Source organism: Pseudopipra pipra, chromosome 6, assembly GCF_036250125.1.
Source record: "Pseudopipra pipra isolate bDixPip1 chromosome 6, bDixPip1.hap1, whole genome shotgun sequence".
In the NCBI taxonomy this organism is placed as follows: domain Eukaryota; kingdom Metazoa; phylum Chordata; class Aves; order Passeriformes; family Pipridae; genus Pseudopipra; species Pseudopipra pipra.
This window is the reverse complement of record NC_087554.1, coordinates 33,098,545-33,114,676: the sequence shown is the minus strand read 5'-3', so window position 1 is coordinate 33,114,676 and position 16,132 is coordinate 33,098,545. Positions and strand designations below refer to the sequence as shown.

Here is a 16,132-nt window from a genome sequence, read left to right as displayed (position 1 = left end):
ATTCAAGAAAATAAATCTTAGAACTAAGAGGATCAAAATAATTTCACTGAATAATTAAGGAAGGAAGAAAAAAAAACCCATTTATGTTACCACATATAAGAAAAATATAAAACATTTGGTATAGAAAGATCTCCTTTAAATAATACAATTCAATCCAGTCCTGCTATTCCAGATGACTAAATCTCTACAAGCTATTTTCTGTTATGCCATGATACTACTATCAGGCAGCTGGTTGATGCTATCTTGTTTCTTTGCATGGTTCTTTCAGGATCCCTCTACCAAGGGAAGCCAACATTTCAACAGAAGCCATAATGAGCTTCGATTTTCCCAAATTCCTGCAGGCACAACAATTTACACTTACACTTACTTTACAATTTACACAGTGCTTGTCAGAAGTGGCAACACAGCACTTCCTACTTACCATTCCAACTTGGGTATTAGGTCGGAGTTCATAGTTTATGGTATTAATTAATATACATTCAAGTAATACATGTATAATGTAATATATTGGACTTTATATTGTACAACAATGCTTGATTAGATATGCAAACAATATACATTATTTCTTAGAGCACTATGATCAGCTTGTATTCTAATCAATTTCTTAAGATAAAACCCAAGGTAAACACACTGAAAATACTGGGTACAAAATGCTCCTTTTCTCAGCTGGCAAGTGTAAAGGTCAGAAATCAAGTTTAAAGTCTTGCAAAGGTAATGAAACAGAGATTTGCATTGGAAACAACCTAATTTCTTTTAGTTTTATAGAAGAATTAGGAAGAATATGTACAACAGAATAGATTTGCTTAGCTTTTTATTTTCCTGCTGTTACTCTATCAAAGTTTGTTGTCACTCAGCTTTATTATTAGTTCAGTTCAACTATCACAAGATTTTCGGCCATTTGAATTGTTCCAAAGAAATCACCTGTCTCTTTAAACTTGGCATACTGACCCATAAATGAGGTAATGAAGTAAGTTTGCCTTAGGGAATTCAACTGGGTTTTTTACATAGTATTTTGCTCCTATTGGACATCAAAAACTCCCTCATAGAACAATTTACTTTGAACATTAGAGATTTTCCCAGCAGTAAATCTGAGGCCACCTTAAAAACACACTGTAAAACAAGGACAGTATCTAACAAAACTATTTATTACATTTAAATGGGCATGAAAGCAACTGTATTAGTATTATAAGCCTTTTCAAATACAGATCTTCAGTCTTTATATTACAATATAAAATTCGTGGTTTAAACTCAAAATTATATTTGAGGTGATTGTTTTATGCTTTTTCTTTTCATTCTTTCATATTTTCAAAATTATTTTCTGTTAATACAGGAAGTTTTTATTAACAAGAATTAAAACTAAAGTTATCAAGCACAAAAAAGAAATGCAAGCTTAGCAAAAATGAAACATTGGAAATGTGTGTTGAACATCTCATCCATGTAAGAGATCAGTCATATCCAACTGAGTACAATAAAAAGAGCAATAAGTAATAAAACAAGTTTTTAATTACTTTTTATCTCAAAATAATTATCTTATTCACCATAAGATTAAGTAATATTGAAACCTTTTCAGCTTGCATATCTAATACTTTTGACAAAAATTCTAGAATATGTATATTAATATGTACTATTTTTATATATACACATAAATAATGCATATATATTCTTACTAAAGGTCTGCTTCCTGGCAAATATTTCTTAAAATGAGAGGAAATGCTCTAATATCATATAATGAATCAAATGGAGATCAAAAATGATTAGAATATAATAGTTTGGTCACAGCTACTTTAAGCAGAATGAAATTGAAAAAAATTTCAGCACGTAGCAAGATGTCTAAGGCAGGTAAGGTGTGGGAAGAAGGCTGGAGGGACAGAAGATATGAGAGGGCAGCTGAAAACTAGACCTTATAAAGCCACCCTATGCATGAATGAAAATGATTTATTTCTGAAGAAGGGTAGAGGATTTTGAAACCTATTAGAGTAAAATGCCTGTATAAATTTCTGTGTGAAATGAAGACATTACAAAGAACAATGTGGGAGATGTTCATCAGCATGTTTTAGACACAGAGGATAGCAGTTGTTTTCACATGAAAGCTGCATTTGCCACTTTGCTGAGTTGTACAGATGACTAGTTGCTTGCTTCTCAGCAACACTCATAAAAAAAAATTGGGATTGTATGGCCAGATTCATCATCAAATAAACTAGTGCAAGTTTCTACTCCCCTGACATTTCTACTCCCCTGACCATTTCACCTTCTTGCACCATGAATCTGCTCTTTCAGAGAATGTATCAAATTAAGCCCTCAAGCCTTGGCCTGTTGAGGTTCTCTGGCTTTTCTTTGTATCAATGACTCTTGCCAGTAACATCATTGAGTTTTTTTTAGATATTACTCCCTCTTCTGTACACACACACGCGCGCGCGCGCACACACACACACGCAAGATTGATACAGCCACCTAAATTTCCATGACAGCAGCGATGTATTTTCTCCAGATTACTTTTACAAATACCATATTAAAGGTAGGTATGTTTCAATACAAGCTTATTACTATTTTCATATTGCTGGCTTAAAAGAAAATATAAGTATGTAAAACAACGTACTGTTAAGGCCTTAATGTGCTGGAATAAGTTTTTGATCATATATTTGAAAGTACATCCTGAATATCTTAAGCCTGATTCACATAGGAGTATACTACTGAAAAAAGCTGCCTTACTTTGGTACAATCTTTCTTGCATTCACTGCCAATATTAAATATGCAAACAATACTGTGATAGGAAGCTGAAGAACACTGTTAAAATTCAGAATTCATAAAAATTTTATTGGACAAGGAAGCAGTCTGAAAATACATGCTGCAATTCAAGAAAGAGAACTGCAGCACACATAGGTACTGAAGGGATTGATCAGTAGTATGGCAATTCCAGGGGAAAAGGATCTGCAAAGGACAGCATATCACAGACTGATCACGAGTCAACAACTCTGTATCAGAATATATTAAAAGAACTGTCATAAGAAAAAAAGTAATCTTTGTGCTTTATTTGCTATTCAAGCCTCATCAGAGCAGCTGCACTCAAAAATCAGTTTAACTTCTCGAGGTTTGTCTGGTATCTGCAACTGAAACAGGCATGATCCATCTTCCTTGAGTAAAATCAACTCATGAGAGCAAATAATCCCAGCGGACTTCTCAGATCCCTTAGACACAAACATTTATATATAAGCTCAGAAGGTCTCTATTATCCTCTTCCTAAAAAATAATGGGTAAAAGAAAAGCCACCCCTAAACAAAAAGAAAAAACCATACAACAATGAAAACCCCCCCATCAACAACAATAAAAAAAGACCCCTCTTACTAAAATACATGATACTGTCATGGTACAAAGATGATTATGCAAATATTCAAAAAAACTGACACACTGTAACCTGGAAAACAAGAGGAGCATTTGGAATGGCTTTCCAGTGTCTTCCTGTCTTACACCCATTCCTCTGCCATGATTCCAGTGCCTTCCTTTTGGCACCTACTACGTAACTTGACACAATACAGAGAAAAAAATGTAAGATATATTTTCTGAGACAATGCCAACAGCTCAACCTTGGTTCTATGAAAGCCAGGAAATTAAGAATTTCTTCAAAGGAAGATAAAGTACAAAATTTGAATCACTGAACCGTTACAGTATGAGATAAAAAATCATGTAATTAATCACAAAAGCAAAAGACTAAATCCTCTCATTCAGAATGTAACCTAGAGGTTGTTTAAATGTCTTTGAAATGATAATGTGGATTGATACAGATAAATCTCAATACCAATGTGACAGCTTTTCTCTGTGCTCTGATAGGTGACAGAAAGATTACAGTCTCATTTAATACAGTCAATATAGTCAATTACAGTCAATTAAATGCAATCCACTCAAATATATTTGTTTTGTTACTGATTTATATAATGTGATTTTACATCGACAAAAACTTTTCAACCATAACACAGAATTGTTCTGATATGAAAAGCTGTGAAACAATTTGTATGTATGAATATGAGGAAAGTATAAATCTCTACAGCAATCTACATTCAAAAATCAGTTGTTGCCTTGTAATTAGTCACAACTTATTTTCACCATAAATGTTAACAAAAATCCCGAGCAGTTTAACAGTAAAACATAAAAAAAAAAAATCTCTAAAACACTGTCTAGAGCAAGCAATATGCTTTGAAACTAGCAAGTTAATGCTCCACTGTCAATGCCTAATACTTTTTCACTAGTGTTTACAGTGTAATTCTACTCTGAAAAGTGAGTGTGTAAAAATGACACATATTTAATGAACAAAGCTATTCTAGGTATATCAGACACAGACCTCTTCTTTAACTGAGAAACACACACTTTTACAGGTTTTTACTCTAATTAGTGTGGAAAAACAACATATTAGGAAGAAAGAGAGCTTGATTTTATTCCCTTCTCTGACTTTTATACACTGATTGTTACATCTAATTAGTTACTTATGCCAAGCCAAGAAAATGAAAAAAATGGGAACAAAGAAGACATGAAGTATCTAAGGATATATTTTACAGAAGTGGAAATGGTTGGGGGAGGAGGGATATTAAAAAAAGGAGAAAGAAAAAAAGGAAAAAAAAAAGATAAGAATTATGGAGTTGCCGATGAAAAGTATTTTTATAGAGTTCACAGCTTTTTTGTCTTAAGAGTATTTTGGCAATCAAGGAAGTGTCCATAGAAAAGAGAGGAAAACCAAATTTTTTACAGACAGCCTCTGACTTTTTGGTTTTGTTCACTCTAAGTAATTTCATCTTCAGTTTTTGGAAGAACTCACACTTTTTATTCTTGTATTGTGTTGACAAAGGAAAAGAAGTCCTTTTTTTGTTAACTCTCTGTCCTTGAAAAAACATACATTTGTTTTAAATTTTAACAACAATCAGAGATTTAGCAAAGGATTTCTCCGCAGGAAAAAAAAAAAGTTAAGCCCATGCCAATTTATATTTAAATTCAAAATTCCTCTCTGACAAATACTTCACCAAACATAACAGTTAAATATGGTATATTACCATTTTCAAGGGTATGCAGTAAGGATTGTTCTCACACCTCACAGTAAAAAAGTAATAACTGACCATTCTCAAACATTCACAGAACTGTAAATATTTGTGTAGGCAATGTATACAGAGTCTAGTCCTCTAATTTAAAAATATTAAATACATATAGAGGAAATGTAGCAAAAGTAGTTGCGAGAAATTTGACCATGGCAGGTATACACTACACTGTTTTGCTATATATTTCTGAATATTTAGTTATTTAACAACTATTGGCATTTATGCAGTTGAGAAAGAAATAAAGTATTGTAGCTAGCAATTTTGAAATACAAAATTATTGACATAGCACGTAATTAAACTATACCTACTTACACTGCAACACAGACATGTTTTTTTAAATATCATGTGCTTTATTTCTTATATATAGGCCTACAAATGACTTAAAATTCACATAACATTTTAAGCACTAATTCACTTGATAATTTAAATATTTACTCTGAAAATATATATCATGTTTAGAAAAAAAAACAGGTAAATGAACAACTGAATGAGTGTGCGAGAAAGAAATACATTCAATACAAGTAGACATTTAAAGGCAGTCTAATGAAAAATTACTTTTGAGAAATGCCCTGTTTCGTACTCCATTTGCTCTTACTTCTAGTGTTCTCTTATCCTTTGTTAGAAAAACTTCAAAACCAGCAAACTGCCCTTCTCTGAATACAAAAAATCAATGAGAAACTGAAGGTATTAACAGAATGATACCTGCTTTCTCTACTGCAAGAACATTCAAATCAAGCATGTCATTTTTATGGTGAATGTTTAAATTAACATATCCTTACATTTTCTTGAACGTTTATGTTTCTAATATTCTTTCAATTCACTGTCCCAGTTTCAGTCAAAACTATTCTGGATATAGCCAGTAACACGTTCATGCCATTTCCGAATTAGTTTGCATTTATAACACATTTTGAATACTTCTTTTATATAGACTCGGTCCTGCAATCTTAAAATACATTTATTAACACCTTCAGTTATTCTTCACTCTCCTCCCTCCTAGTGTGTCTCCTTCCTCCTAGTATGTCAGTTGTATTACCCCTTTGCTTTGTCCCCTTAACTTCTTCCCCAGTGCTGTTTTTATCTCTGTCCTTCCCATTTCATCTTCAACGCATATTCAACTGTATACTACATAGAAAATGTCACTGAAATTACCATATTCATTAGAGGCTTGTTGACATCCTTCGCTTTTTTGTATTACTATAAATTTATTCTTCTCCTAAATTAAATGCCATTCTTCAACAATTTGATTCTTTATCTGTCTTCCTCCTCTTTACCATTTTTCAAGACCCAGAATCTACAATAGCCATAACATCCTTTCAGTTGCAAAGCCTGTGTGCCTGTCTCCAATATGAAGTGCCTTTCAGAAGATTTGCAAGCTTTTGGCCAGTGCATTTGTACTTATTGAGTCTAGTGGGTCTATGAAGACAATGAATAAGAAATAGCTGGGGGTTTTGTTTGTTTGTTTGGCTTTTTTTTAATATATGTTCCATGAGCGTATAAAAAACCCCAAATAAATCCACAACTGGAACTTATTAAGTCTGCTGACAGTGGAATACAGTGGGAGTGGGAACTAAATCAGGCACACGCTGTGATTCTTGGGGTGTCCTGTTCAGGGCCACGAGTTGGACTCGATGACCCTGAAGGCTCCCTTCCAATTCAGCATGTTCTATGATTCCTTCTCATTACTGCTAAGCTTTCAGTGACCACGTAAGCAAAAGGTAACAAACATACCTTCATTTTTATCACTATTGGAGGAGTATGAATAGCCCTGCAAAGCAGATCTATGGCACAAGGATACTGTAGATGTTTTCTGACCAGGACTACACATTTCAAGAGACTATTCTGTACGAGATACAAACCACCCCTTACATTACAGACTGCACAAAGTCCTATATTCTTCTAAGCTCCAGCATTTCCTCCTCCAGCTCTCTGTGGGCCTTCGATTCTCTCAATTCTGCACTCTTTTCCTCTCTCCTCACAGAGTGATTCCCAGATTGCCTAAAGTTTGCTTTCCTCATCCTAATTGCTTTGTGTCTGCTCTGCAAATGTTTTCATCAACTTACAATAATCTAGGTTTTCTTTCCTGCACATATACATATCTTCCCTTCAGTCCATTCCCTGTTAAGAACTACCACCCAATCATTTTAGATTACACAAATTATGCATAGCTCAAAACAGCTCATCTCTAGTTCTTTTCCTACAGCCGTCCTATATACATGTCACTTTATTCAGATCAACCCCCTTAATAAGGGTACATCCCTCCTCCTCTCCATAACTTCTAATAAAACAATTAGATGTGCCCTTGAAATTTCTTGGTAATCTCTCAAGATCCTGCAAATATTATGAATCCAAATATAGGGAAAAGTATCTCTAATAATGTCCACTGTACTCTACAGCATACTCCACAGTTATGGATCCTATTGTGTCCACTTCAGCACCTGCTACATTATGTACTCTACTGTGGAACCTCAGTGCCCACAGAGAAACCTCACTGGAATCTAAATTATTGTATCTGACATGGATAGATGGTATGATTCCAACGAGATGAGGTTCAACAAGGCCAAGTGCCAGGTCTTCCACTTTGGCCACAACAACCCCCTGCAGCGCTACAGGCCGGGGACAGAGTGGCTGGACAGCAGCCAGGCACAAAGGGACCTGGGAGTTTGGATTGACAGGAAGCTGAACATGAGCCAGCAGTGTGCCCAGGTGGCCAAAAATGCCAATGGCATCCTGGCCTGGATCAGGAACAGTGTGGCCAGCAGGTCCAAGGAAGTGATTCTTCCCCTGTACTCTGGGCTGGTGAGGCCACACCTGGAGTACTGTGTCCAGTTCTGGGCCCCTCAGTTCAGGAAGGATATTGAGGTGCTGGAGCAGGTCCAGAGAAGAGCAATGAGCTGGTGAAGGGACTGGAGCACAAGTCCTATGAGGAGAGGCTGAGGGAGCTGGGGTTGTTTAGCCTGGAGGAGGCTCAGGGGAGACCTCATCACTCTCTACAACTCCCTGAAAGGAGGTTGAAGCCAGGTGGAGGTTGGTCTCTTCTCCCAGACAACCAGCAGTAGGACAAGAGGGCATGGTCTTAAGCTATGCCAGGGGAGGTTTAGGTTGGATATTAGGAAGAAATTTTTTACAGAGAGAGTAATCAGGCATTGGAATGGGCTGCCCAGGGAAGTGGTAGAGTCTCTGTCCCTGGAGGTTTTTAAGAAGAGACTGGATGTGGCACTTAGTGCCATGGTCTAGCAACCACGGCAGTGTTGGATCAAGGGTTGGACCTGATGGTCTCGGAGGTCTTTTCTAACCCAGTTGATTCTATGATATATATCAAACCGAAAATTATTAATGGCTTTGATTCACTAACTTCTTACCACAGACACACTTGCAAAGCAATGTCTTCCCTTGAGATAAATGATAAAAAACTCTTAAAAACTAGACTAAATAGGACTTAATAAAGCCAACTGTTAACATGTGCTTAAAGGGGCAAATCTCAGGTTATTAATAAATAAATATTAACAGTAGATAATTTGGAATTTTATGTAGATTTAAAATGTTTGGTAGGTAACATAAAATTCCCACTAATACTAAAGTTTCTGTTCATTTGAAGGACTGTTTTTAAAATAATAAGCCCATGAAAATATTCAGCTGACAAAAACCAGTTTAAGCCTGCATGTATCTCAGGCTGTAGTGAATTAGAATAGAGAAAGTAATACTACACCCATTTGAATTTGCAAAAAATTAGTGTACAGCAGCAACCTGTCATGCCATGCAAAAGGGAGTGATCCTTGCAGTAAGTGACTGTGTTGATTCTTTCTAAATGTAAGCTAGCTTATGCCAGGAAAAATAAATCCTACCTAATATGTAAAAATGGGGTATCCAGCTAAATTGAGACCTACCCATAAATTTCTACGAAAACTGGTATTTTTGTGGACAATTTCATTGGTAAAATCTCTAAATATTGTTAAGCTCTGTTAAATATTTAAATTCTGCAGAATGGAATGAGGCAACTCAGTATGCAACACACTAATAAATGTAAATGATATACTGGATATAATTTCTCTGAGGCAAAGCTAACAAAAGAAGGAAACCATGCCATCAGCTAAAAATTTATTTCAAACTTTTGTTGAACTAGGACCACGAACAATTAATATACAAAATCCAAACACTCATTTCCTATTACTTCCCTACTCTGCTTCTCACTTGCAGCTGCTACCTTAGTCTTAGGACACCCTCAGTTACCACGTCTGTATAGATACAAAAATACTAATACCAATTCTTTGTGGTGGTGTTCAGAAGACTACATGCAAGGAGAAAAAAACCCCTAATATTGCTACTAGAATACTTTTAAATACAATACATAGAAATATAGAGCTCTTATTAAAATTATATATTATTTAATCATATGTTTTGATGATAATTTACTTTAAATAAGTTATAGTATTTCTCAATTGCCAGGAAAATTACATGAATCATTATTTTTACCGACACATAGAATGCTTTGGCATGTAAAATGTGAAAACAACATAAAAAAATGGCTGAAAACAAGCTGAAGATGAAGTTTCAGTGACAAAAACTACAGAGGCAGTATGGATCCAATAAGAGAACTGATTGTAATAGAGAGCAAGTTGTCTCTGATCTTAGGAGAATGTTTTTGGACACCTAACAGCTTTTTTATTACTGTGGCTGATTAAAATGAAAAGCCTTACTACTAAAATGTTCTTTTTGATGAGTTTTTTTGCCATGAACTACAGACCTTGCAGTCCAGTGGGATACAAATCCTTTGATCCTGTGCAGTCACATAAATTCAAAGTCGTAAACCAACATTGAATTTGATTTTATTAGTGTGGCTGATGTTGCCAGAATTGTAATGCAACCTTGTTTTTCTTCTCTTTTCTTCCTTTTCTTTTTGAGAGGGGGTGGAAAGGAGAGTTTACTGTCAACATTGCTTCACAGTATAAATAATTAATTTCTTTGGCAACCAAACTACAAGATTAAGCCATTATAACAAAGCCTTGTAACTACATAGGAGAGCAATGATATAGATCACATTTTGCCAAGTTTCAACCAATTATTTTGTTTAAGTAAAAGTTGAAGCAAAAAGCATTATCAGTACAGCACATGGAAAACAGTAACCAAAGTTAAACTTACATATTTATAGAAGGATAACAGACAGCAATGAATATTTCTCAGTGGGAAATATTCAGCCAAATAGTGCTATGAGAATAATAAAAAAGTAGCTCTACACTTTTAGAAACAGATGATTTTTATTCTTCATAATGAACATCATTTTTGTCTAAAGGTTCTAAGAATTTTTAGAGATGACTAGCCTTTCCACTGATATATACAGTTCACATGTGCAATCAAAACAACAAAAAGATTTTGAGGTGTAGCAAGCCATTCACTTCCTAGCTATGGAGGGAAATTATTTTCTGGGGCCTTTTTGAAACCAGACATCAAAAAAACAACAGAGATTCAATTTTACTTTAAGAAATATATTCACCTAAAAGATGAATCCTCTGATGCTTACAATTATCACATTCCTCACGTGTTACAGAGAGCAAATTTTGCATGTCAAAACAACTTGATTACTTGGTGAATCAGTCCTTCCTTCAACCTAAAACATATTATACTACAAAAACTACTAGCTCTTTTTCTATAGCAAAGGAAATTAAGGCAGAGGTTAATTTCACATTTGGCTTCACATTCAAAAACCAACAGTTTTCATTACATTACACATTTTCTATGAAAGGAAAATGTGTAACATACAACATAACGTAACCCAAACAAACCATTTCTTTCCTCACAACTTCATTATAGCAAAGATTTTTTTCATATTGACAATACTCACCTCAATTACAATGATTAAAGAGAAAATGCAAACTGCAAATATCCTTGTAAAGGCAAAGTCTATGAGTAGATACCCACCACATAAGCTTGTCTTTCATGACTTCTATCTTACTTTGACCAGGAAGCTTCCAGTTCTGCAGATACTACCATGAACTTCAGTGGTAAAACCAGAAGATAGTCTTTAAATACTCACCAAGCAGGTAACAGATAGAAGAAAACCCAACACTGTGTTTACTACTAATTTTTTTAACTTTGTAGAAATGTTTATGCTACACTTAGCAGATAAAGATACTAGTACACTTATCTAAGATACAGCTTATGAACTCCAGAGATTCTACATGGATAAAGAGAAGTATAACATTAATTATGGAAATGACTCCGTGTAAAAAATATACCTACTTTAAACTAACTTATACTACGTGCTAATTATGCATCATCACACTATTCTAGACTTTCCCATCATGGCTTTGAGGAAAATACTGCACACACAGAAATGTCTTAAAAAAACCCAGCTTTGGTCCATTACTCAAACGGGAACAACCAGAACCACCTTAATTTTATCCCTCTCCATCAAGTTTCCAAGTAATGCAGCTACACAGAAACTTTCTCTTCGACAGAGCCGGTATCTCATTCAGATGGGAGTTATTCCAGACAAAAATTAAAAACTGTATAATGAAATAGCAGCAAGATTTTAAGACTTCTGCATTATGTGTGCTGAAGCTGAAAGATATAAGAACAATGCACAGACTCACAGAGAGAGACACTACAGTATTGTAGTAAAGACATGATAGTGCTGACCTGGAAAAGCAGATTCTATACTTTCTCAAACTGCAAAATGTAATAAGAGTCACAAGTCACTTTAGTCAGTTGTCCCTGAGTGGTCACCTTCTTTAATAAGCAACTATCTTGAGATTCTGGGATCCAATTTATAGTTGCAATGTACATTAAAAATGAACTGTGATTGAACATATATGCAACTGTAAGCATCTCAATAAATCTGTTACATCTTAGGTCTCTGTGCATAAAATATGAATAACAGGAATACATGGTTACCTTGACACATATTATAAAGTCCAGTTTATACTTAGAAAACATCCTGACAAATTAAAACTTAGGACACTAGAAAAAAACACAGTGAAACTATCTATATTCAGATTAGATTTTGATTAATAAACAAGGGAGGGTATTACTAACTGACCAACAAAAATAAAATCAAATACTGATTGGAAGGTATTCATTCTAGGATAATATTCTGGGGAAAATTGCTTACATATAAGTAAAACCTTTATCATGATGCCCAGGCTCAAGTCTCTGCAATCTACCTCCTACTGTTTTCTATCTTAATTTCCAGGCTACTTCTTTTGCCCTTCAGTTTGCTTGTCTCAGATCTCTAGGACTACCAGTCCTAGTATTCTTACTCACCACTTTTCCTAAAATTCTAGCTCTCACATCTCCATACATATGTCCAACTCTTAATGTCTGCTTTGATTTCCAGTGGGTTTTCTTTCACACTGCCTAACTATCAATAAAAGGGTCAGGAGACAGGCTTTCTTTTTGAAAGCATAGTTGGAAGGGTGATCCCCACCTAACTAAGAGTAACTTGTGGCACCTATTAATCAGTGAAACTTAGTTTTGCTCCAGTGTTATTTTATAACATCTTTGGTGGCTCTGTGGAAATGGCAATTAACAGTTTGTTCAACACCAGACGATGATGTAATAGATGCAATTACATATTTCATTCAGACAAATGGCTTAAAACTATTAGATTTAAACATATATCTGGTGTAGTAAACTTCAAAGCACAGATAATTCTGGCAAGGAGATATGGGGTACATATTTTCGAAATCAAAATGGTAACTTTGATACTACTTAATTTTTACAGGCATTTACAATCCCATGATCATTTCACTTAATTTCTCTTACAGACAATTTTTCCTTAGTTACAGAAGTCTTCCAAGTCTGTCAAAATAATGTCATAATGTTCAAAATATGTGTTCTACTTCTTCTCCTGAGTGTGTAACATATTTATTCAAGGTGATGAGAAAAATTAATTTTCACAAATGATAAAAAATGTAGCGAGTTATAATGAAATTTTTTTAAGAGTTTCATTTTAGCCCTAATTAAGCAGAGTGTTTTGCAAAGTGTCTAAATCTGAGCAGGAACTCAGTCTTTCTGAAGTTTTAAGGCTATAAATTATTTTGCTCTATGCACATTTTGACTATATGATACAATATCTATGTGCTGAAACAGAGTTACAGAGACTTTCACTGTTTTCAATACAGGGAATATGGTCTGCGGTAACTTCTTAAATAATCAGGGGAATCCCCGGATCAACATGTGGAATTAACAGCATTCTGCAGCTGACATGAGGTTTAAACATTTGAAGTTGTCATAGTGAAATTGCATTGAAAATACGAGAATGGCAGTATGGCAAGTAGCAGTGAAAAAGCCCACAACATAACAAAAGAAGAATCTTCCTCGATATTCAAGCTATCTGATAAGAAAGTAATCACAATGTAAACACATGATTAAAGGAAAATAAGGATGAAAAGCACACACTTCATCAAAAATATGAAAAATAGGAAGTCAATGGAGGAGGAGAAGTGGGAGAATTTTGCTTAATATAACTATTTGAGCACAGAAGAAATGCTTAAAACTTCATCAAGAAATTGATTATAGAACATGAAATGAATACAGCTATTAAAATGTGCAAGTTTTTAAAACAAAATTAAGCACTGAACTGGGGAATATCTTCATACACCAAGAAGAATCGCTCCAAGCTTCCTTTCTGAATGAAGATGCAATTGTCAACAGGTAGTTTCAAAGAGATTAAGTGTTCTTTGCATGCTGCTATGCGCTCTGTAGAAAATTATTGTTTTATTGCTCCTGTCCTTTACCATCATTTCCTAGTCTGCAATTCCACCTTCTCTAGCACTGGTTATGCAGATTTTTCATTATAGGGAGATTTTTCTCCTGCTGGGATTTTAGTATTTTAGGAAATACATACTTTAAAGATAATGTTGCTGCCATTGTTTGGGAGCCTTAGGAGCTCAACAATTTAATAGGACTTCAGTCTCTTCTTTCTCAAAAATGTTATGTTTTTTCCAATCTTTATGTCTTCCTTTCTTGCACTGCAGAAAGGCTCTGCAGCAAACAGGGAAAATTCCTTCAGGAGGACAAAGTAACCAAGAAGAAGATTCATAAAGGCACACAGTACACACACAGTGGTGAAACCATACATTTAGCAGCTAAACACAGAAGACTGAAACATTTCAAGTTAGGCGAGATTAGTATCAATAATTAACCACAAGCTGGGAGACCTTCATCAGTTCACCACATGGAAATGCTGAAAAGCCTGAACAGCTCATTAGGAAAGACTAATAAACCCTTGCTGACCTTGGCTGCTCCTTTGAGCTGCAACTCCACCAGACCAAGCAGCATACATGATACAGGTTTTCTTCTACACATGCAAGCTGGGATATGAAAATCCAGCAGAGAACACTAAAAGCAGCAAGCCACCTTATGGATGCATTTCATCTTTCAGGAGTTAAAAGCAACAATCTCAGCATCCTAAAGCAAAATTTTATCACCAAAACTCAGCATCTAACCATTAGTTAGATGTTTTAGGTACTGTGGAATATAAAGCTTTCAACACTATTTGTCACTGAGCCCCATATTTTAATAGTAGATTTCTAAACACAGTGACTGCTGACAAATCATGACATCCCTATCCCATGCAAGAATTCAAATTTATACACACAAACCAGAAGGGGGGAAAAAACCTCTAAAAATTTCTTTTTTCCACAAAGGAATAATAAAGATCCCTGAGAGTATCCAGGTCAGACTTTTTTTCAATTCAATCTGCTCAAAGAGAACTTGCTGTAATAGACTATCTACAAAAGAGAAGATTTAGACAAATTAAAATACTGTAAAACTTTTTGATTTGGTGTTAAAACATCTAATTTCTGATATAATTTCTGAAGCTGAAATGAAATTTTACATTTACATGTAAGTAAAAGATATTTGAAATTGTCAAAATAAAACTGCAATCACCCACTTCTATAAAACAGATATTTTCATAAGCATTCTGACATACAACAGCTTTCAACACTATTCACCATTGCCTCCCACAGCTGAATTACAAATTTCAAAATGCAACAACTTTTGTTATACTCATGTTATAATTAAAGAGCAATGGAAGCATTCATAAATGTAAGCATACTGACCATGAGGAAAAATGAATGGGAAAGTGAAAAGATACAGAGTCAGGAATGGACTCATGAAGCACAAGACACAGAAAAACAGCTTTGTAAAAGGATGAAAAGGTCATCACAAAGGTAAAGGTTTATTACTTTATAAAAACATAGATGTTTTTATGTCTTTTTGGTCTCAGTACAAAAATAAATAATTTTTAAATTATCAGATCATTTTGACTGGTCTACGACTTTCCCTTTCACATTCCTTTTTCTTCCACATTTTTCAGCATTTTCTGGGTCACTTTGAGGCACTGGTCTTTAACTTCAATTTATGATATGAAATTGTTTTCAAAGTTAACAAGTTCTTCTGTGAAAAGGAAATTACTTTCTAGCCACTTCTACATTTCAGCTCTTGGAACCTTCACAAAAAAGCAAAAATGCAAACATTACCAAGGAGGCCACAGAGGTCACTATGAACACCTCATGATACATTCTTCTCTAAATGAGGCCAGCTTGTTTTTTCATAATGTCATGGGCAGTTTTACACCAGCTGCATTACCATTCACTATTTCTTAAGTATGTTCATAACTGTGTTAGATGTAACCTTACAGGTATTTCTTTCTAAAATTTGTCATAAGATACTTTGAGATACATAGAAATATTATTTTATTATATAATGTTTATCCCATCATTTTTAAGTTATCTATAGTTATTATTTCTTACAGTATATTATATGACATGCATCATGTAATGTTATTATTATAAAAACCTGTGATTAATAGCTAAAGATGCTATTATTCTCAGTTAGGAAATATGTAAAAGATATAGTGAGTTGGTGGAAGCCTAACAACCTGTATAGGAGAAAAAGACTCATGCATAGCGTACAGGGTTATAGAATAGCTTAGGACTTTGATTCCATCTTCCAAAAGCAGTGTTCAACTTCCATGGAACTGAAGATGAAGGGACATTTGGTACCCTTGTGCTAAAGGGAACAAGGAGATACTAGGGAAAAAACTTAAATTT

At 34.6% G+C, this 16,132-nt stretch overlaps 1 protein-coding gene across 10 annotated transcripts in view; it reads right to left on the bottom strand.

Moving 5' to 3' along the window:
- Positions 1-16,132, bottom strand: part of FMN1 (formin 1) — a 187,712-nt gene that overhangs the window by 89,490 nt on the left and 82,090 nt on the right. The window lies entirely within an intron of this gene.